Source organism: Haliotis rufescens, unplaced genomic scaffold (assembly GCF_023055435.1).
Source record: "Haliotis rufescens isolate VD_foot unplaced genomic scaffold, xgHalRufe1.0.p SCAF_23, whole genome shotgun sequence".
Taxonomy (NCBI): domain Eukaryota; kingdom Metazoa; phylum Mollusca; class Gastropoda; order Lepetellida; family Haliotidae; genus Haliotis; species Haliotis rufescens.
In genome coordinates this window covers 5,151,737-5,177,180 of record NW_025963924.1, presented here as the reverse complement: position 1 = coordinate 5,177,180, position 25,444 = coordinate 5,151,737, and the positions used below count along the sequence as shown (strand labels likewise).

Here is a 25,444-nt window from a genome sequence, read left to right as displayed (position 1 = left end):
AGATCGGCGCTTTGGTCTATGATATATCAGATCGGTGCTATGGTCTATGGTATATCAGATCGGCGCTATGGTCTGTGGTATATCAGATCGGCGCTATGGTCTATGATATATCAGATCGGCGTTATGGTCTATCGTATATCAGATCGGCGCTATGATCTATGGTATATCAGATCGGCGCTTTGGTCTATGATATATCAGATCGGTGCTATGGTCTATTGTATATCAGATCGGCGCTATGGTCTGTGGTATATCAGATCGGCGCTATGGTCCATGGTATATCAGATCGGCGTTATGGTCTATGGTATATCCGATCAGTGCTATGGTCTATGGTACATCAGATCGGCGTTATGGTCTATGGTATATCAGATCGGCGCTACGGTCTATGATATATCAGATCAGCGCTATGGTCTATGATAAATTAGATCAGCGCTATGACATATAGTAAATCAGATCGGCGCTATAGAATATCGGTGTTTCGTTTGTCTCGAACAACGGATAACTCGAACAACCTGGTTTCTCCAGAACCACATTCTTCTACCGTATTTCGCTATAATATATGTGAACAACTTACACCAAGACGCCCAAACTGACATCCCCACACCTTCCTGTGTTCAACTAAGGTTGAACCATAAACAATTTCTACATTGTTTGAATTCCACGCCAAGATACAACACCCTTCAATATACATAATCATTCACAAAAATATATTCATAATGTTTACAGACGAATTAGTCAAATATTCCTCCGCCAAGTTCAGCATGTGTTTACATAAATGTGTCCTGTACCACAAATGGCCACTTCAAAGCACCAGATGTCAATATTATCCTGGCCAAGGTCTGACAGAGCAACTGTTTGCACGTATTCATCCTCATCTTCTTCTAACGTACATTTACATATCGTTTCTTAAACCTTAACGGGACGATGAGATCATTACTTCTCCCAATTGACACATAGCGATGGTAAAAAAATATTGATTTTAAACGATCCCTTAAATACAATATAATTAATCCACATTAAACGGTACAATGTTTGTCAAAGAAGACAAAAATGTAACTGTTAGGTCTATCTTTCTTACGATATGTGGTATTTAAAACATGAACAGTTCGTCTGTTTGTTGTTTAACGCCGAAATATTCCTGCTATAGGGCCCCGGTCTGTAAATAATGTTGACCAGACGGTCCAGTGATTGACATCATTAGCATCGACCTACGCGTTTGGGATACGATGACATGCATCAACCAAGTCAGCGAGCTTGACCACCCGATCCCATTAGTCGGCTCTTACGACAAGCGTGGTTGAAGACGTATTCTAACCCGGATCTTCAAGCGTATACTGAACAGTAAAGAATTTGCTATGTTGTCAAACTCTTTCTCCGATTCAACAAATCCGAAAATATTCAATTACACATGATAAAAAATTTGAAAAAAAATTTAAACTACGAAAACATTTCATGAATATATTTACTCATAAACGCTGAATCCTTGAGTTAGCAGCCCGTGAAGATCCGGGGTAGAATAGGTCTTCAGCAACCCATGCTTGCCGTAAAAGACGACTATGCTTGTCGTGAAAGGCGACTAACGAGATCGGGTGGTCAGGCTCGCAGACTTGGTTGATTCATGTCATCGTATTCCAATTGCGTGGATAGATGCTCATGGTGTCAATCACTGGATTGTCTGGTCCACACTCGATTATTTACAGACCGCCGTCACATACCTGGAATATTGCTGAGTGCGGCGTTAAACAACAAACCAACGAACCAACCTTGAGTTAGCCCAGTAGATACAGCGTTCGCAAGTACTGAGACCCAGTCCGCAAAGTCTATTGAAAGTCGCCTCCTGCTGTTCTATTGTTATCAACAGCATGTACTCCTTCAAATCAAGTCTCAAACTGTATGTTTAACTGGCGATAACTAAATGTAATATTATCTGAGTCAGCATAAAAATGAAAATGAAACATGAAAAGTGATCCATTTATATAATTTTCACCTCTGGTGTGCCTTTTACCCCCGTTGGAATCTAGGTCTCTTTTGTCGGATAACAACATTCAGTATTCTCTGGCATTGACAGTTTATATGTATTTGTTTGTGTTAACATTCTAAAAAATATTTTACAGTGTAGCTCGCCATACGAGATGTCTTAATTGGATAAGGTGATGGCGTTTTGTGTTGTCCGGATGGCGTGCACGTTTTTTCGTCTTTCGTCACTCAAAATACAGAATATATAAATAGAGAATCTCACCCAAGTGTCTTTTGATATCAAATATATCAACACGAGTTGATAAAAGTGGAAAAATTCCGAGGCTTGCCGAGGATTTTTGCCACTTTTATCAACGAGTGTTGATATATTTGATGTCAAAAGACACGAGGGTGAGATTTTATTTATCATCCAACATCATTCTTCCAACTTTTTCAATTTGTAGACAATAATTAGCAGTGTGTTCAGTGTAAAAGGTACTGCTAACAGCTTCAGTAGCAGAGCTATTAGTGATGTCATTTGATTGTGACGTCATGGTAACCAGTGACGTCACAATGGTCTGCAAAGCATTGTGATGTAATTTCATTGCAGCGATATCTACAGTGTAGATATCGCTTGATCTCATCCAAGCGATATCTCCTGTGGGAGCCAGTTTTGGATGATAAATGAAGAATAGTTTACACTCCAGTCTTCCAAGAAAACCATCTTTCATTCGAACGGACGCACCCCTTGTCAATATTAAATACGTTCTTTATCCGCCAATTAGTAATAAATCAACAACAAAGCCGTTGTCCTCAAAAAGGTTTCGATTGCAAAGAGTGTATTCAGGTAGGCTATAAATATTCACCATACTTTGTGTAAGATTCGTCAGTCTTCAAAGGTACATCGGATTGTCGTGACATTATCACAAAGCAATAAGCCGTGTACACACTGGAGGGAAATAATGACGCGACCCACACAATGACAACTCAAATATATCTCAGTTTCCTCTAACATTAAAGCCAGTGTTTCTTGCATCTGTTGGGACAATGCCAGTACAACAGCAGCCGAGCAGAGTGAAGCTTTGGTCAATATTTGCACGAGGTGACGTTGTGAGTGGTCACCGGGGTAGTGGACAGTAGACTTACCTCAGCATTTGATTCATCTCGTGGACGTATTGCTCTGACCTAGACAAGAGGATGACACTAGGATGAGGCTACTGGGACAGGCTGTGGTCAATAGGGTAATTGGTGTTGTTGACCATCCCCTGGATGCATTGTTAATTGTGATTGCGGCTTGACAAAGTACTTACTTCTTTGGGAAGTGGGTGATAAAGGTTATGCGGTATAAAGAGACAATTACCTATATATACAGCGGAACCTCGTTATTGCAGCGTTTCCGATTTTCAATATTAAACAAAGGGGTTGTAGCACTGACGAGAGATACCATATACATGATGCTGTTGATACAGAAAAACGTTAACTCGAATTCGGATAACTCTATTTATCACTTAAGACTAAATTTGTTTGTCTGGTGTTTAATGCCGCACTCAGCCATATTCCAGCAATATGACGGGGATCTGTAAAAACTCTGGACCAGACAATCCAGGGATTGACATCGCAACTGGGATACCATGACATGCATCAACCAAGTCAGCAAGCCTGACCACGCGATCCCGTCGTCTCTAACGACAAGCATATTCGCCTCTTACTACAAGCATGGGTTGCTGAAGACCTATTCTACCCCGGATCTTCACGGGTCTCATACTGATAATAATATCACACGAAGACACGCGAGGTCGTAAGAAGTTTAAATGCAGTTTATTCAAACACCACCTGCAAGGTCAATATTCTATAAGGGGACACATGGAAACAAAAACTTGTATTTGTTGAGTTTGTGGAGTTAAAAAGACCTATGTCTGGAACATCCATCTTTATCAGAAGAGTGTTAATGCAACAAGACGTAATACCTTTTCAGCAAGCTTGACTACCCGATCCCGTTAGTCCCCTCCCACGACAAGCATAGTCGCCTTTTACGCTTAAGACTAAGTACGATAATGATCATGAAGTATGATACATTTAGTTGGCACAGTTTGTTTTTCTTTTGAAAGTTGTTTGTTTGTTTGTTTGTTTGTTTGTTGTTTAACGCCGCACTCAGAAATATTCCAGCTATATGACGGCGGTCATAAATAATCGAGTCTGGACCAGACAATCCAGTGATTGACATCATGAGCATCGATCCACGCAATTGGGATCGATGACATGTTTCAACCAAGTCAGCGAGCCTGACCACCCGATCTCGTTAGTCGCCTTTTACGACAAGCATAGTCACCTTTTACGGCAAGTATGGGTTGCTGAAGACCTATTCTACCCCGGAATCTTGACGGGTCTCTTTTGAAAGTAATACATAGGGGTACCAGGTGGGAGAAGGGGTTATTCACCCCCACCCCCTCTATACAAAAAAATTTCATTTGGCACTATGTTTGGGGAAAATAGCAGTTAGCAGTTTGGTATTTGTCTTTTCAAAGGGACTGCCTCTGTGGTGTAGTGGATAGGGCGTCAGTTGTTCGATCCTCTGGTCGCGTCATACTAAAGTAAGGTACTTTTTGTTACCCTGCTTGGCAATTGGCATTACGGGGATAAAATAAGAACTCGTAGGCTCGGAGTCAGTATACTGTGTCTGGGTGGGGTATTCATGTTAAACTGCAGCATGGTATCTCAGTAGTCTAGCACTATAAAATCGGCATTAGTTCGCACGCACGCACACACGAACACGTGTATCCCTTGCTTATACAATGCACAGACACAAAGAACCGAACGAATGCAAACCAAGCTATTACCCCTAACTGGCTTTTATTGACTTACTAGATAATTGCGTCCCCCCTTGTGAACTGCCCCGCTATATATAGAATGTATGCGTCACCCCTGAATTTAGGTGTAAGAACGCTACATCCGAACATAACCGAACTTTAAAGAGACTCAAAATGAACTTGCAAAGTTCAGCTTCTAAAAAAAGGTATCGTGACGGGGCACTGCCATTCATTTTGAACACCAACATAAGCCGATACTCACTTAATTAACTGACATTTTAACAGATGAACAGTTGCTTCAGACTATGTGCCCTCATGTGTCAATGTTGCTTAACATATCTCAAACGGTGAGAAGCTGTGAAGACGTATGTCGTGTTGCTGTTCCACATGTCTAAAACACACAATAAAGCCGACAAACCCCTTTCCGTAATCAAAAATATTAAACGTCAACGCCAGAAAACAACCAGTCTCGATTATCCGCTGATACAGATTCCATTGGGCGTAAATGGCTAAAAAGTGTTGACAATTATATGAACAGATCACGGAAAATCAGTGATGACACCAGGGCCCGCTTGCACAAAGCGATCTTAGCGCTAACATGATCGTAACTCCCATACTTTAACATAGGCTTACGATAGTCTTAGCGCTAAGATCGCTTTGTGCAAGCGGGCCCAGGTGTTCGAAGAAATTCTGCTGTAATCAGTCCAGTGTACAACTCCAACTATATCATGAGTGCGTGTTTAGGAATCACTATCAAATAGTGATGATAAAAGGAGTTCTCGGGATAGAGGGCGCTTCCTGCCTAACTGTTGGCACCCGTCATAAACACACGCAAGGTAAGGTGTTCAACCCAAACACACTTGAACATGTGGTATACGTCAAAAAAGGGATTTTCCTCGGTCACTATAGGTCACTAAAGCTTCAGAACCTGTTTGGCATAATCCTGATCACACAAGACATCAATCTTTATTGCTCCGTAGTCTAGTGGTAGAGCGTCCGCCGGGAGAGCGGAAGGTCCGGGGTTCGATCCCCGGCCGTGTCATACCAAAAGACGTTAAAAGATGGTACTTGTTGTTAACCTGTCTGGCGCTCGGCATTAAGGGGCGAAAACAAGTACTTGTCGGCTCGGAGTCAGGATACTGTGTCTGAGTGGGGTATTGATGTTAAACTGCGGCATGGTATCTCAGTGAGCTAGCACTATAATTCGGCATCAGTCCGGACTAGTACAAGCAGCCACACAAACACACACACGTACATGCACGTGTTATTTTGTTCTATTACATCTCTGTTAGTTCTGTGGACTAAAATACACACGTTACTGGGTTCTTTAAAGTGTATTTATTTTTACTGGACATGAGCGTTTTAAATATATTTAAAAAACTATTGACACAGAATTTTGATGGTTTATAACATGTACAGTTCCTGATGGATTGCTGCTCATCACAAACAAGGATGAAATGGTGATCATCTTCCATAAACAATTTGTTACACAGTAAACATACTCTCTCACATCTTTGTTGTTTGCAGTATCGTCCGGTTTCAATACTTAACTGATAGGAAATATCTCTTAGTTTTGTAAGACTGTTTCTAAACTTTAAGATATTTATTACATTTAGATACATTTCTAGACCAAATGCCCTTTTATACAAACAATACGTATGCGTTTTATAACTGTTTTGGAGGACGTCGTGCCAGTTTTGTCCTAAGGACTTTAATCGAAATGTAAATTATGAAATAAATCCGCGCTTATGTAATGCACAGACACAAAGAACCGAACGAATGCAAACCAAGCTATTACCCCTAACTGGCTTTAACTGACTTACTAGATAATTGGGTCCCCCCTTGTGAACTGCCCCGCTATATATAGAATGTATGTGTCAGCCCTGAATTTAGGTGTAAGAACGCTACATATGTGTTTTATAACTGTTTTGGAGGACGTCGTGCCAGTTTTGTCCTAAGGACTTTATTTAAAATGTAAATTCTGAAATAAATGTAAGAACGTTATCGACAGATTGATGTACCCAAATATAACCAAAGCCTTTGGAGTTGAGCAAGGGCTCAGGTATGTAGATGATCTTTCCACTATTTGCAGATAACAACAACATATTATAATTTTTTTTACATATCGTTTTTCAGGAAAGTCTTAATTGATATATGGATTAATCTATATTCAAACTCCATAATTCAAGCAAAAAAAGCTTAAATGTGTTCATGTTTAGATTGAGTGAGAAATAATTGACGCGAACAATCGTAGGCATTCTTTCCACTTGCAGTTTGCTCTTGAAATTTGTAAGTGGAACAGATTAAACGGGCAGATCAAAGTCATTTGACAGCAGAGGTCTCAAAGAAAAAGTCTGCAAATGAAACAAGCATACGTGAAATCTTCTGTCCCTCTGCAGCTGTGCATATAGTGCATGCCGACGTTGGTAGAACATGCCTATCACCTTCACAAACAAATTATTGTTTTCAAATAATGCAAGTGTTGGCATTGCGAACAGACACGTATTGCATTGCATTCAATGCAGGGATACCGTTTGTTCATGATCATATGTACAGTGCTGGTATTCCTATTTGCTCGACAGTTTAGGGCTATTGAAGCTTAACAACGCTTGAAAAAAATAAATCCTGGGGGGGAATTATTTATGTGTATAGCTGTACTTCAAGACCCTGTGAACAGAGTTGACATTACTTTGTTGTATCGATTTGATTTTAACTGGAAGCATAAACACAGTGCTTGTCTGTGCTAGGCATACTTTATGCAATTTATTGGAAGGATTTGGTTTTTTGTTTTACGCCGCACTCAGCAATATTCCAGCTATATGACGGCGGTCTGTAAATAATCGAGTCTGGACCAGACAACCCAGTGATTTACATCATGAACATTCGATACACGCAATTGGGATCGATGTATTGGAAGGAAGTATTGAAAAAAAATATAAATTTACATGAATAAACACTTATACGCTTTTTCAAAGTACCAAAACATATCTTGAAATCAAAGATAGCCGTGATTTCACGCTTGAACAGAAACCGCGCCATTCTGTCACTGGAATGTCTGGACCAGACTCGCTATTCATGAATTGCCTGATCCGGCCTCGATTGTTAACACACCGCCGTCGTAAGGATGGGGTATTGCTGATGTGGCTTTGGGGCGGTAAACAAACATTTACTTTTTATTGCAAATTGCGTGAGTGACTGGTGCTACTATTAGAGCGGGACATGATTACCCTTTTCGCGAACACCTGGTGGCTTCACTTATTTTCAGTGATCTATCTATAAAATTTTATTACTGCTGTGCCTTTTACGCCATATGGAATCTTTTTCGGCTGATAATCGCGACTGGTTATTCTCTGGTGTTGACGTTTTCTATTTACTGTTCCAGTTGAGTTATTTTAAGAGTGAGTGAGTGAGTTGGGTTTAACGCCGCTTTTAACAGTATTCCAGTTATATCACGGCGTGTCAGCTTAATGTGGGAGGAAAGCCCGAAGTGATGCAGGTCTCAGACGTTTACCAGTTCGGTGAAACCCACGAGCACGGGTATGGTGCAGACAAACCTAGAAACATAATCGGGGCGAACCGGGATTCGAATCCACAATCATAGGTTTCTGGCGTGCCCAAGGGACGCAACTCTGCACAGCAAATCGCGGCGCTTTAGACGACTGGGCCACCCGTGCCCCCGTTATTTTAAGATCACGAACCTTCTAAATAACTACAGTTAAAAAATAACCTCCATATTGATGTACACCTTAGGTCTCTTCTTCCAGCATTACAGCTCTGTCTTTAAATGCACTGTCAGGCAAAGGAAAGTATACACCCATGCTTAAAATGAAACAAACAAGTTATAGTTTTTCTATGGTGATGTATTTGATGCGGGTATCATAGTTGTGTTTTGAACCTTAAGTTTGCAGTGTTTTAGCTACTGGCTTCTGCCTAGTCACGTTCTAATAACGTTTGTAATTTTTGTTCAAATTCAATTTTGACATGTATACTTTCTTTTGCCCGGCAGTTTGTATCGAATGCTTACTGTTTAATTCGAACTCGATTTCCATTAGGTTTATATAAATCTTATGCCGATATAACGTCATGACAGTCAGATCTTACATCGGCACTCCGCATATCTCGAACTACGCATAACTCGACATATCTTCGATGTTACCCAGAAGTTAACGAAGGTTTATCGTATGTTGAATGTATATGTATTGCTGCTACTTTCACTAGTATTTTGTCCATCCATTAACGTATAGCTTTTAAAAACCTAAATGACATAGACAACATTGCGGGCACCATGAATAATTCCTCTCGAGAAACCATAACATAATTTTTGATATATAATACAGTGTAACCTACCTGAAAAGAGGCAATGCCTGACCCTATATCCCATAACGTCCCGTCTGATGACCAACTGACCAGTGGCCAGTGATTACAAGTTTGTCACCGTCTCAATCTCTGTGTTGATGTTACTAAGCCCTAACCTAAATGCCAGCAAAGAAGGAATTTAGGGGCACAAACTTTTACATCATTGTGAGTAGTGAACAAACACGGGGTAATGGTTTTACGCGAGATGAAAATTCCCTGACGATCTACAAAGTGACCAGACGTTGCGGAATCACGATACGGTTTGTAGATAGATTAAAGGTTGGGAGGGTTGTGCAACGGGCCGTTTTGATCATGCCTTTTGGCTTCTAACACTGCATGTTAAAAGTTGAGTACGTGCTTTACATAATCAGACAAAAAAAAAAGAATTTGTATGACACATTTTCTATTAAATTCAAAACGTCAATTTTTTGCCAAATAGGTTCCAAAAAGTGATGAAAATTATATAAATGGATCACTAAAAATCAGTAACTTCTTTGAGTGGCATTTAGAAGTTGGAATGGCAACTAAGACAAAATTGTTATGGAAGAGCAACTTCTTTATTACAATTGGGCGACGTTTCGGTGTAGATTCTAACACCGTTATCAAGCAAATGATGTACAAACTAGGTATGAGCAAGATATATATACATAACAATAGATAGATGTTTATATAACAGATAAGGTTGATGTACACTGATTGATAGGTAGTTATGATAAACAAGTTTATACAAGAGATAGGGTTGATGTACAGTGATTGATGGGTATGGGTATCTACACCGAAACGTCGCCCAATTGTAATAAAGAAGTTGCTCATCCATAACAATTTTGTCTTAGTGAAAATCATTGTTCGCGAAAAGGGGAGGTATGCAATAAGACACAACTAATGTTACATTAAGAGATGAAGTGAGGTGAAATTGGGTTAAACGTCGAGTCTAAGATTATTGCACTTACATAACGACGTGCATGCACGTGTGTGTGATGCTGCCTGTACTAGTCCGGACTGCTGCCGAATTTTTAGTGCCAGCCCACTGAGATACCGTGCCGTAGTTTAACATGAATACCCCACTCAGACACAGTATACTGACTCCGAGCCGACCAGTCCTTGTTTTTTAGCCCCTTAATGCCGAGCGCCAGACAGGGTAACAACAAGTACCATCTTTTAACGTCTTTTGGTATGACGCGGCCGGGGATTGAACCCCGGACCTTCCGCTCTCCGGGCGGACGCTCTACCACTAGGTCCGATGATGGTACTGATCAGATAGATTCACAGATCGAATAGACGTCAAACTGTGTAGACATCAAACCATTTGCCGAGGCCATGATAGTCAGGTTGGCCTTAAAACAAATTGTGTGATCAAACTGAAAGTTAAACGTCCAACTATTTGGCTGTTATATATGGCTGTTGTATGGAGAATGAAAATGACCAAGTTAATTTGTTTGAAGTATAATTTTAACAAAAATCATCAGCAGAATGATGATAACTCTTCAGTGCTATGAAACACAAGTGCCATTTAAGTCTTTTTACCAAAACACTAAATACTGTGAATAAAGACGTGATTCCAAGTATTTAGTTCAATGGATATCCAGACAACCTCATGCTTTGGACAATCTTCACATATGCATCATATATACTGAACAGAAAAGAGATCAGGAATATTTTGGGGGATTATTTTATGAAATTGTGATGCTCAGTCTTAACCCCCCAAAAATATACCAAAAAATATTTCACGATCTCTAACCTTATTTTGTTTGGTATAGTAAACTACGTTTGGTATAACGGTACTTTCTATTTTTATAATACGCATACATAACGTTTGAATGTTGGGTCTGGAAGCTTATACTAGGAAAAGAACGACTTATTATGGGGTGCAAATAAACATGAAAATTAACAAGGAGATTGTGGTTGTTCTGTTTTAAAATTTCACCAAGATAGAAATAAAATCCAAGACAGACCGTATAGCTATATAATATCGTCCTATAACCCAGGAGATTACCACAGCTCAGTCTGAAACACCCTAAGATTTATTTCCCAACCTCTGAGGTTGACCTTTTTGTCATGGGAATTTCTGTTCTTCTCTGCTCACTTATTTCATCATAGCAAGAATTTACCTTGACACTTTTCACGTTACATAAAACGTTGCCTTCCAAAACCAACTCGCGTCTTACGTTCGTCCAGCCTTTAAGTACCTGCCAAATATCTGTTTTAGATCACACTTGCTCATGCTCAGAGTAAAGAAAGGTATTACGTCTTGTAGCATTAACACTCTTCTGATAAAGATGGATGTTCAAGTCATAGGCCTGTTCACACTCCACAAACTCAACAAATATCAGTTTTTGTTTCCATGTGTCCTCTTATTGAATATTGACCTTGCAGGTGGTATTTGAATAAACTGCATTTAAAATTCTTACGACCTCGCGTGTGTCCGTGCAGTATTACTTGGTTGGTTTGTTGTTTAACGCCGCACTCAGCATTATTACAGCTATATGACGGCGGTCTGTAAATAATCAGACCAGACAATCCAGTTATTAATATCATGAGCATCGATCCACGCAATTGGGATCGATGACATGCATCAACCAAGTCAGCGAGCCTGACCACCCGATCCCGTTAGTCGCCTTTTACGACAAGCATAGTCGCCTTTTACGGCAAGCATGGGTTGCTGAAGACCTATTCTACCCCGGATCTTCACGGGTATGTAGTATTACTATCAGTGTAGATGGAATCAGATGGGTATAAACACCACCAACAAACATGCTTATGTTTATCTCATAATTACCCCCACTGTTTTGCCTTTTATGCCCAAAGGAATCTGTTTCGGCGGATAAGCGAGACTGGTTATCCTTTGGCCTTGACGTTTATATTTATATGGCCTTTCGGATAGTGTCATTATATTAGCTTCGACTAGAGAATAACACAGCGTCACGCGGTCTATCTGGTATAGAAACATGTCCTTCATAATTGCAGTTAATTAGTATAGTAATTGTCACAATGGCAACTAGTGCCGTGAGTGGTTTGTACGAGAACGAAGTACGAATCCACTCCTGTACGTTTCAACATTGACAGATTTAAAAAAAATATGCTTCAGAATTATATTGCCGATTTTAAGCATCTCATAGATGGTTTACATCTTAGAAAATCCGAAAAAACAGAAAGGTGATGGATGAAGGTGCTGTGATAGACGCCGACATTGTCCGGTATACACAGTGTCCCCTGTATGTAAATACAGTCTGGTTTACAGTGTCCAATTTATGTAAATCGATAGAAGCTCTTTGACCTTGTAAATGAGTTCTATTTTATCATTTTATGAGCCAAGTGTGATCTACTTTCTATATAGGGGTTAGACAGGGTAAAGGGTTTAAGTTAACTTTTCTCAGCCATACAAAATGACCTCCAGTGTTTGCACCAACAGATATTTCTTTGGTTCTATAAATACTTTGAAATGTCCTTTCCGATTATAAACCAATCCAGGCCATATGCCTGTTGAATCTGTTTGGCTTTTGTTTGCACCTCCACTCACAAATATGATCCCAACATTTGCACATGGCCTTCAAGTGTGATCATTTCCCTAAAACACTATATTCCAGAAAAAGGAATGAAAGTGCACAGTGCTTATTTCTCAAGGCAAAATAATCTTGTTCTTCATGCAGGTATTTGTCTGATCTGCCGAACAAATACATGACAAAATGGGATTTCTTCGTTTAAAATAAGTATCAGACTCGCAGATGCCAAGGTTAATGTCACAACCAAATGAAAAACGAAACGTCATGATCTCATATGAAGTGCATAGCAGTGTGCTGTTATGCAGCTGTTTCTATACGTTTTACTTTGAAGGATCGTAGTAGATGGTTGACTTAGGTTGGTCTGTCCTTGTTAGGGTTCCAGGGCAGATTTGGTCCACCGCATCCTTGTCTTAGGAATGTTACATCGCCTGCTGACAGTGTTCTTGGGATGACGAACAACTGGTCTTGGTCAGCTGAACTACCCGCAAGGATGTGACCATAGCATTTCACGAGGTACGTATATAAGTCTACGTATGACATTTCACTCTTTGGTGATCTAATGTTAATTGGCATCAATTGTTGTTGAAGAATTGTTGGACTGATCCCCTACCGGACCTGATCAGCTGAACACTACTAATACTAATTTGATTGTATCATTGTAAGAGACTCCTGATGGTCTAACCGTTGAGCTTGGGGTGGTGTGCTAGCCTAATACTTGAAGAGTTGGCTTCCAATACACTTCAAACACTTCCAAAACATGTATTTGTCAATATCGAGCAGGGATGCCAGTGATTATTGAACAAAATGTATTTCTACAAATTAATTTATAGTTTATTAACATGAACTGTCGATAGTACTTTCATCCAAGTAGTAAATACAAGTTTCACAGGAAATTTGCCCTCTTGTAAAACCTTGAATTGACTGTGATGCTGAGAACATATTAGAAAATGTTGGCATTCAAATACCTTGTATAGTTAAGTAAGGAATGACAACAGCCAGCGTGAGACCCAGTAAGACTTCACAGAAAATGACCTCTCACAGACACCATCAACTCTACTGCCCTATGGACTCATTGGTATGACTGTCTCATCTTGAGGTCAACTCAAGTTCAGTTGAGGTTACTGAGTTACTGGGTATTTAAGGATAACACAACAAGTCTACGAACCAACACTGAGGCTCATCAGTAATGTAAGTCAAGTGCATTTCTTGTTTGCTTCTCGGACGCTGCTCAGACGCCAATAAAGATGTAGGATGGGCATATGTTCTTTAAGCCGCAGAGTCGATGGCAATAGCCAGCTTGGGATTAAAATGCTTACCTCCAGCCACCTTCTCACAGGGACCAGGAAAAAGTCAGGACAATTGAGGACTTTGCTGAACGGATGGACATTACATCTTTTGCAGCCACAATCAGATTTGTTTGTGTACCTAGACTTCTTCAAAGGCATTACTGGTACAAGTACTTGTCCCAGCTAGAGCATTGTTCTTATGTCCATTGGCGTACTGACAAACGCTCTATTACATTCATACATTTTGTTTAAGGTTTGTACATCTCCTGACTTTCTATAATGAAGTGTTCCTTTGATCTAAAGGAATTAGCTTGGAGGATGGAGATGTGTGTTAATGTGTCAACTATATGTACATGATTGTCCATCTACTAATGAAACAGAGCCGTTTGTATGGTCGAGATAGTTCCGTGCAGGGCACACCTTTAATACAATAGGATTGGTCAGTACGTGTCTCATATGAAGAGTGTGTGTAGTGACTATTCCTTCACTACATCACATTAAGATTGTTGTTTTCAATGTAATTACAAGTCGATCTTGACTGACGGATTGTCTTGTATGTCTGGATTGCAATCACCTTAGTGTGATAGTTTCTGTTTGTCTGACATATTTATAAGCAAATCAAATACCAGCATGCTTTGTTGTATCGTGGTGTGCATTAATAATACCACAGAAACACAGTTAGTATTTATAAACATTTGTTTGGAAACAAATGTAATTTTTTTTTTTTAAATCGATATTTCATTCGAGTGAAATAAAACTTCATGCCCGAACTACGGCATGAATAACCCTACGGTTTTCAGAGTAAGGTCGTGAACACCTGTAAGGGAAAAAGGAATAATGAAACACTTGTCTCGTGACCCGAAAAAGTATACATGTTTACTCCTGGCTGTGCCACTCGTGAAAATATGACCTTTGTCAGTTCATTCGATGAGGTAAACATGACAAGAAAACACACATAGCTTCTACAGCTGTATATATCTTGATGACAGCAAAGTATTATATGAAGACCTATCCAAGGGTAATTTTCTCCAAGATACTGGGGATGACTGCAGTGATAGAATGGGTAATGGTCTGTGAATACACTAGTTTGGAGTAATGGTCTGTGAATACACTAGTTTGGTGTAATAGTCTGTGAATACGCTAGTTTGGGGTAATGTTCTGTGAATACGCTAGTTTGGGGTAATGTTCTGTGAATACGCTAGTTTGGTGTAATGGTCTGTGAATACGCTAGTTTGGTATAATGGTCTGTGAATACGCTAGTTTGAGGTAATGGTCTGTGATTACGCTAGTTTGGTGTTATGGTATGTGAATACGCTAGTTTGGGGTAATGGTCTGTGAATACGCTAGTTTGGGGTAATGTTCTGTGAATACGCTAGTTTGGTGTAATGGTCTGTGAATACGCTAGTTTGGTGTAATGGTCTGTGAATACGCTAGTTTGAGGTAATGGTCTGTGAATACGCTAGTTTGGGGTAATGGTCTGTGAATACGCTAGTTTGGAGTTCCAATCTCACACGGACACAATTATTTTGTTTCTAGTCGTTTACTGCTATGATCAACCAACCAACACAAAAAGCCCTTTGTCAGCCACTCCAATTTGATGTCCTAGTTCTGGTACGATCGTGAAAAACAGTAAGAAAATATATAATGAATTTAACAATTTTCCTTTCTTTCCAAATGACATGGTTATCTCCAACCTCATTACAGTAAACTACGGTTATAACGAACTCAAAGGGACTACTTATTTGAGTTCGTTATAACCGTAATTCGTTATAAGCATATATACAGCATAACTACAGCATATAGTCGGGACTAAAAAGTTAGTTTGTTATATCCGTTAGTTCGTTATAACCGTAGTTTACTGTAATTTTGTGAATCGATGAGATACATATGTCAGTTGACAAGAAATTAACATATCTTCCATATATCACATTAAGGTGAACTACAGCAAATATGCATTTCGCTACAGGTAATACGATCGGACTTGGGCTAAACAAACCAGTGGTTAATAGTGCGCGAAACGATCCTCGTGTGTGTGTGTGTGTGTTGTTTGTAATAGTCCTAACTCATGCCAGTTTTATAGTGCTAGTCCACTGAAATACCATGCCGCAGTTTAACATGAATACCCCACTCAGACACAGTATACTGACTCCGAGCCGACCAGTCCATGTTTTAGCCCCTGAAAGCGGATCGCTAGGCAGGGTAACAACAAGGACTGTCTTTTAGCGTCTTTTGGTATGACACGACCAGAGGATCGAACCACCGACCTTCTGCTCTTCGGGCGGATGCTCTATCCACTACACCACGGAGGCGGTCTTTTGAAAAGAAAAATACCAAACTGCCAGCGACAATAAACTACTATTATATCTAAACATGTCACTAAATGAAATCGGGTTTTTTAATCCGAGCCTACCAGTCCTTGTTTCAGCCCTTAATGCCGAGCGCTTGGCGGGGTAACAACAATTACCATCTTTTATCGTCGTTTGGTATGACGCGGCCAGGGTATCAAACACCAAATGTCCGCTCTCTGGGAAGACGCCCAGCCCACTGAACCACCTGGGGCGGACCTTGTCAGCGAGTGAGTTATGTGCGTCGCATCAGCATTTTTCGAGTGATATGTAGACAATGATGTAATACTTTTAAAGAGTCACCTGAATACGATACCCTTTCCATAATCACACGAAATCTCTGCTAAAGCAGGTTCCGTTATACAATTCCGACTATATCATGTACACGTGTTTATGAATTACTATCAAATAATTCTTTCAAATTTCATTTAGTCGCTGGTTGTTTAAGGTGTATTTGAACCAGTATTTCACAAGAGACCATTCACGAGCCATCCTATTTTTTAAAAGTTTAATCAAATAGAGCATATATTTCTTCTGCTTTCTGTGAAACATTCTATTAAATACATTATGTCATTACTCAAATATAACATTATGAATTACCTCTTGAAATGAAAAAAATACATTTTGCTATAACTCAAATATAACATGAAGTATTATGAATTACCTCCTAAAATGAAAAAGTACATTTGCACAATAAAACACGACAAAATGCAATGTAAATACAACCATGGAAATATTTTAAGGTTCAGTGCTCAGTCTCAAAAAACGGCATGTGCGATATTTCTATGAGTTTCCCTACCTCGCTCTTCTCGCCCAGACCACAACCTTATGGCCACGCACGATGTAAGGCTCTCACCGGGTACAGCGCGTCCTGCCTGACAAACTGCCTTACGACATCTCAAACACACTTAGAGCAGCCGGGATAAGGCAATAGAATACTCAGCAAACGTTCAAAGACTTAAAGACTGCGCAGCATTTCCTAAAGTAAATGTTTGGCTATTGTGAAAAAACCTCCGCTGTACGTTACAGCACGATACAGACCTACAGCCTCATGGTGCGCGGCTCTAAGAATGCGGAGTGGGATGACTCGTTATTACATTGACAATGTGTATTGATTAAATCATGCTTGTACCTTGCACACTGTGTACACTCCGGCTCGGGGTGAACTGGACTTTCAGGAATGTTCCTTGTTGACCGTGAACCATAAACAGATGGCCGATCCTAGTCATTAGTCATTTTAACGATTAGGAAGACACTCAGTTAAAGCTTTGAGTTCATGTGCTCTGGCTTTGACCATGTAGTGGTCAGCTGAGATGGACAACCGTTATGACCAGATGAGATAAAAAAAAATATTTTATTAATGTGTCCACGACATATGTTACTCTGGAATTTAAACAATTATCACAGAAATATAACACACCGTCCGGCCAGTAAGGCCTATGAGACCAATTCTTATCATAATAATACAGTCACAGCACTCGTGTGAAAATATACTGATGGAAACGAAGGGATAACATAGGGAAATAAACTTTACCGTCACTACATTTAAAACATACAAATTCAACAAATGTCAGAATCAAGAGTTGAGATGTGCTTGTGTGCGTTGTTTCAAATGCGTATTTGGTAGACAGGGCTGGGGACCCATGATAGCATATCATTTTACGGCGTCTGAAACTAAGTGTAACCTTATCATTTACATCAGCATATATCAATACAATGTCTTGTTAAATCTAGTGGTTAAATATTAGCAGATATAGACACATCACAACAAACCTGTCAATCCAGTTCACCTGAGAGTAGGTATTATCTACGAACTAATGAGAGGGATGGCATTTCCTTCACTTAAACATATGTTTAAACAAGGACTAACGACAACGTCCGTGGATATGCTTGTGATCACTTTGTACATATAAGTATTATAAATAAACTCTGTAAACATTTCAGTGCAAGATGAAGCCTGGTGTAAACTTTACACAGAATCATCGCCCATCGCTATTTGTATTTATGTCTGAGAGATTTTTAAATGCCTATGCCTTTAAAGAAAATTGATACCTAAAAATAATGAGGAATTTGTAAAGTTGTATTATTTCCATTTTTTGGATGAATATAATTTAAAAGTTATTTATCTCAATATCAGAGTGATTGAGTGAGTGAGTTTGGTTTTACGCCGCTTTTAGCAATATTCCAGCAATATCACGGCGGGGGACACCAGAAATGGGCTTCACACATTGTACCCATGTCGGGAATCGAACCCGGGTCTTCGGCGTGACGAGCGAACGCTTTAACCACTAGGCTACCCGACCGCCCCTCTCAATATCAGAAAAACATAGTAACATACATGCCGGATAGCATTTGTGTTGATGCCAGTAAGAATTATCCCTGGCTATTATGAACCCAAATGACAAATAATAAAAACTTTAACGGAAGTCATGTCAGAAACCCTTTCGAAATTCATAAGAAATCCGACCCGTGAAGATCCGGGGTAGAATAGGTCTCCAGCAACCCATGCTTGCCGTAAAAGGCGACTAACGGGATCGGGTGGTCAGGTTTGCTGACTTGGTTGATGCATGTCATCGATCCCAATTACGTGGATCGATGCTCACTATGTCAATCACTGGATTGTCTGGTCCAGACTCGATTATTTACACACCGCCGTCATATACCTGGAATATTGCTGAGAGCGGTATTAAAAAACAAACCAACCAATCAAATCATAAGAAATCGCTGCTGAAAGCAGAGTAAATTGTACGATTCCGACTATGTCACGAGCATGTGGTTATGAATCACTATCAAATTGTGATGCAACCAGATGTTCACGAAAAGATGAGCGTATCCTGCCCTGCTCACAAACACATGCAAAGGCAAGTAAAGTGTTCACCTAAAAAAACACGGGAACATATAGTACAAGTCTAAAAATAAAAGCCCGTGACAACTAACTTACAACTAGCAACCTGTCACATGTTGGCACCATTGTGTTGTCGGAAGAACAAGGTTTGGCATAGCACCTGGTAACTGTTTGTTCGTAAGTGAACTGAAATGTTACCTTAAGCATACCAAAAAACCAGCTGTTACTCAAAGGCTTTTACAAAAACAAAAGTGTACCTGTTCTTGAAGCTAAGCTTAGCAACACCAGCATGTAGACTCTTAAGATGACGGTTTGACTAAGTCCGTTTCCTTATCCGATAAATAAAGAGGTTCAAACACACAACAGTTGAAGGAACAAGAAGGACATACTATTTTGGGTGAATACAGAATTGTTTTTCACGAGGAGCGGATTTTCTTTTGTTCGTATCTAATTTGAATTTAAAACAAAATCAACCTGACACATTCTTGCATGGTTTAATTAAACCAAGGCTTGTCAAAGCACCTGACAAATGTATGTTCGTACGTGTTCCTAAATGGAACGTATGCACTTAAACGAAGAGTTTCTTTGCCGTTTAACCATCACGAATCATGTACCATGTTCTTGACGTCAAACCAAGCAAACAGGAGGTTAAACGCATTAATGTTGTGCCATTCTCTGAAGGTAGCAGTTGCACTCTACATACGTTTGTCCCAGGATGTATCTTTTAAAACGAGAAAATGAGGATGATGATATGTTTCCCAAAGGAATCCCAAAAAGTGAAAATAACTATTTTGAAAAGGATAGTTTGGTTCACGTTTTAGAGAGAGTGAACATGGCCAAGTTCGCGAAGCTCCGAGACAATGTCATATCATAAATCAATACTGCGGAAAGTGGCATTATCTGGTGTTAGAATCCGGCTGAAAAATAGAAGCATTGGCAGAGAATGACATTTCGGATATCCATGTTAATACGGCGGATCCAGACCACATAACTATAGTGTTGAGTGAGCTGGTGTGACACAGACAGAGATATTGTCAAGAAGATCACAGTGCCATGTCCTTGCTAAACCTTCAGCTCTTAATGGGATCTTACATTGCAATTTGTCTCACACGTTTTCTCTGCAGGTTATGTCTGGAGAGGGTTTGACGTGTAACATATGTTCCCGTGTTTTGTTCAGGTACACAACAGACTTGCTCTTACACGTGTTTATGACGGGTGCCACCGGTGGGGCAGGATACGCTCATCTTTTCGTTTGTTTCTTTGTTTTTTTAACGCCGCACTCAGCAATATTCCAGCTATATGACGGCGGTCTGTAAATAATCGAGTCTGGACCAGACAATCCAGTGATTGACATCGTGAGCATCGATCCACGCAATTGGGATACGATGACATGCATCAACCAAGTCAGCGAGGCTGACCACCCGATCCCGTTAATCGGTTCTTACGACAAGCATAGTCACTTTTTATGGCAAGCATCGGCTGTGGAGATCTATTCTAACCCCGATCTTCACGGGTGCTCACCTGTTTGATAGTGATTTAAAAACACATGCTTTTGATATAGTCGGAATCGTACAATGGACTCTGCTTTTAACAGTGATTATTTCTTATTATTAAGGAAAGGGTTTTTTGTGGCTGTTAATATATAATTATATATTTATACAGCCACAAAAGTTGCATTCATCACCACAAATATGTGGAAATGCCTAAGTCTACATGTGATTCAAGAATTATCTCAGCTAGTGGCGGAGACTTCTTATGATTATGTTTCCATCACATTAGAATTTAAATGAGGGCAAATTTCTATCATGGTTTGCAATGTGCACACAAGTGTGGCTTAACGTGGCTTAACAAGGCTTTGGACGCTTATGCTAACGAAATCTAACATTTGGTTTCATATTACCTGCTTAAAGTGTGCGTGCCTATTTAGATGAACACCGACATTCGATGAGAATGGTTGAGTTTTGAAAAAAAGTATTGAAGTTTTGTCTAAAGTGTAAAATTCATGATGAAACAAAGCCTAGAGGTTTTCTTCTTTGGTAAAACTCAAGATCACGAGTTGGGCTGCTGACAAGCCAAGGATGATAATCATAATCAAGGCACTTATATAACGTTGTGTCCCGCGAACGAAATGAGATGCCTTGATACGAAAGTTATTATGTTTAAAGTAAAACATCTACATACAAGTAAGAATACCAAAAATTATTTTTAAAAATAACAGTTAAATTAATAATAATTTCATGTGCATATTGACACTGTGCGAGATTTTCCAAAAACAATTATTAAAGTTTTTATTTCGTCTTGTTCTGCGATTACCGCATGGAAAACAGCGATTGTTATTTAATTGGATTTAAATTAAATTATTAGGATTTTTAAAATGCCTATTAAGAAAAAACTCTTAATACAGATCACCGGACATCCTGAATACATATTTCGAAAATTAAAATTTGAATTTACTTTGGCAAACATTTTCTGATGTCAAGCTAAGCTGCTGATCCGAAAGAGACACGAAACAAATAAATTGACATTCTCTTAAGTAATTCCTATTTGATTAACAATGTTTACACGGTCTTACAAACACTAAAAAAGCAAGCTCAAAGAGCGCACTGAAGGGAATAGATGTTCATTAGATAAATATAAAAATGCAACGCCTGAGAATAATCAGTATGGAATATCTGCCGAAACAGATTCCAAAGGCAAAATATCTGTGAAAATTATGCGAATGGATCACTGTATATTCTTGATAACACCAGGTGTTTCCTCTTTACAATGTGCACAAGTGAGTGAGTAAGTGAGTTGGGTTTAACGCCGCTTTTAACATTATTCAAGTTATATCACGGCGTGTCAGCTTAATGTTAGAGGAAAGCCTGAAGTGATGCATGTTTAAGACGTCGACCACTTCAGTGAAACCCACGAGCACGGGTATCGTGCTGACAAACCTAGAAACATAATTGGGGCGAACCGGGATTCGAGCCCACAATCATAGGTTTCTGGCGTGCCCAAGGGACGCAACTCTGCACAGCGAATCGCGGCGCCTGAGACGACTGGGCAACCCGTGCCCCCCAATGTGAACAAAGAAGTAAGTGTTTGTTGCCAGACAGCTAACAACAGAACTCATGCCATGGGACGGCAGCCAGTAAACTATCGAGTCTTGACCAGACAATCAAGTGTTGGACCAGCCAATCCAGTGACACAGTAGCGCATTTGCTGATTTTGTTCAAATATTAAAACGATATGTTAACTTTGAATTTCGTCTTCTGTGTACAAGTGCAAAAAATGTACGAAATGGGATAAATGATCATTAGTTATGGTATAAACTGTAATTAAAAAAAAGCACAATGACATCCGTTCAACTCAACATTTGTACTAAAACAGATGGTCACTTCATTGTTCAAATACTAACTTTTTTATTTAAAGCGTCCTAAAACAATGGCAAAAACACTCAATGAAATCGTTAGTGAAGAAACTTGGAATCTGCAACAAACTACTCGATTGTCCCATGTGTGCAGACAGGAATGTTGTGGTTCGCCTTTCATAAAAAAACGTTAGTTCACTAAGTCCGGCGAGGACTGAGCAAGTGAAATTTACCGGAGAGCATTTCTGTTTATACACGTTTCAGATGACGAATGATGGTGACAAGATGTCCAGCGACCTTGACCTCTGACGGACACGTTGTGCGATGATTCATATAGACAGTTCATACCTGTTTATAGCGTATAATACTTTTAAAAATAAGATTAATCAACAAGATGTTCACGTTATTTGTTTAAAGCAGTGTAATATTACACTTAACATATAATTGTAACCTGTTTCAGACAAATTTGTTTAAAGCAGTGTAATGTTACACTTAACATTAACTGTAACCTGTTTCAGACAAATTTGTTTAAAGCAGTGTAATGTTACACTTAACATTAACTGTAACCTGTTTCAGACAAATTTGTTAAAAGCAGTGTAATGTTACACTTAACATATAATTGTAACCTGTTTCAGATGTGCAAATCAGTTGGAGTCAGTGTTGAAAAAATTAATTAATTGATATAGATTGGGAAGGAAATATAAGTACTAGTCTCTATCGTGTTTAATATACTTACTGGTCTCATGTATGTTATATCCTTTGCAGTGTTAAAGACGCTGGATTTTCAATAAATGATATAAAACAAATTTGTTATAATTTTAGTTATGTTTGACGTAAATATGTATGCAAAACGCCTCAACAAATTCAATATAGTTATATGACATGGTTCTTCGATTGTTATAGACGTAATGGATAGTTAACAGGGGTGAAATAATATGAAGTCGAATATTATCTTTTGTGACTGTTAAGAGATGTAGCATCAGTATTGTTTTCTGTGTTTCGGGAGATCTTAAATTATTAATATACATGACAAGCAATATTTGAAAACACTGGATTTATCATATAGCCATTCTCAACTACATGAACCGATCTGTTAAGCGATAGATATTTCATACCAAAGATGAATGTAATACTTTTAGAGCTTATAATATTTTTTAATTTTTTTTAATTACATTTCCCATCATATTTTACATTTATATTTTTACTTATCTTATACAGCTTATATTTAATGCTACGTTGACATAAGGGTGTCTTTGGTCATAAAACGCCACCCACAAGGGGATAACCTGGATCCCCAGCAACCTAGTCTAGTCCATAGATTATTATGGACCGGGTGGCCAGGCTCGGTAACGTGGCTGACGGCGTGTCATCGAACCCTGTCCTTGATCGTTGCTTAGCAACAAAATACATAGAGCCTGTTCACACATGTAATCTTTAAGTGAGTGAGTGAGTGAGTGAGTGAGTTGGGCTGCTTCGAAAAACAATTTAGTTACAGTGGAATCGGACAAAACTGGACTTATGTCTGGCCGAAGTTTTAGTCTGGTTTAGACAGAGGTCAAGATTTGTAAAACTTTAGCAGGAGTCCTTTGCTCTAACGATATGACCACACAAGATCGGAGACAATATTTAGTAAAAAAAGATGAGTTTAAATGATGTATCATGGCGTGTCAGCCGAATGTGTGAAGTAAACAATTGGTGGATGTTTACCATTTTCGTGAAATCCATGACCTCATGTTTGATGCTGACAGCTAAGAATCACAATCGTGCAGAATCTTGGATTCGAATTTATCACAGCACAGCACAGCACAGCACAGCACAGCACAGCACAGCACAGCACAGCCTACCACAGCTAGGAAACGCAACCGTATCTTATCAGCAGAAACTCCAGACAATCGTTTCACGAGCTTGTTTGCTTGTTGGTTAACACCTAACTCCAGCTATATGACGGCGGTTTGTACATAATCAAATTTGGACCTGACGAGCTAATGATTGATATTATGAGCAACGTCCTAGGCGGTTCGGGTAGAATTGTATGCACTCAGCCGAGTCTGACCGCCCGATGTGATTAATCGCCTCGTACAACAAACATAGGTGGCCTATTCTAAACCGGAATCCCCCACAAGGCCGTTTGACACACAAACACGATGATAAAAAAAACTTTGCATGCGTAGTGCCGCATACTATCTACACTAAATTAAACACTGGTCGTTATATCAGTTTGGAAGGGACAAATATGTACAAAGAGAAAACATTTTGTTATTCAAGCATTTGCAACGTTTCGAAATGAGCTTCTGTAAGCAGACCACCTCCGTGGTCTAGGGGTAGAGCGTCCGCCCGGAGAGCGGAAGGTTGGGGGTAAGATCCCCGGCCGCGTCATACCAAACGATGTTAATAGATGGTACTTGTTGTTACCCTGCCTGGCGCTCGTCAGTAAGGGACTAGTACAAGCAACCTCACACACACGTACACACGCACGCACGCACGCGTCGCTATATAAAAACAATAATCTGTAACGTGACATTAAATCCCATTTCACCTCACCTCACCTCCTGTAAGCTAGAGTTAGTACAAGACACATCCATGTCTGCGTCCGCTGATGCAGATACTGAATTAAGAAATACAACAGGTTTTGCGCACACATTGCGCCTAGTAAGTATAGAATAACTACCACCAACCTTTAAACCAAGAGCACGTGTAAAAGATGTCTCGGATCTTCTGAAGCGAAACACGGAATGAAGGAAACACGACAGTGGCTCTGCTATACACTTAACCTATGTTGACTTTGAACCCAGGCCAATTCCACATGACAATTCCAGTTGTAAGAAAAGCCAGTATTCCTCTCACATCCACAGCTTGAGGATAAAAAACGAGTTTCACAGGATTATGGGGATAAGCCACGCTGTAACGTGACTGGGAATGAAGACGGAACTTGTGTTTACATGGCGACCGTACACGCCGGCATTTTGATTTTCTCTAGGCTAAAGCTGCCATTCCGTTCAA

The 25,444-nt window shown here is 39.6% G+C and overlaps 1 protein-coding gene across 2 annotated transcripts in view; it reads right to left on the bottom strand.

Moving 5' to 3' along the window:
- The window catches only part of LOC124116990, a 44,720-nt gene extending 19,552 nt beyond the window's left edge, over window positions 1–25,168 (bottom strand). Inside the window, exon 1 of one of the 2 annotated variants that reach the window (XM_046478654.2) lies at window positions 25,120–25,168. The gene's annotated coding sequence lies outside the window, so the exon portion shown is untranslated. Of the gene's footprint in view, window positions 1–17,046; window positions 17,132–25,119 lie in introns of those variants that run through there. The other variant, XM_048401691.1, reaches the window with a different exon arrangement.
- Window positions 25,169–25,444: the final 276 nt, after the last annotated feature.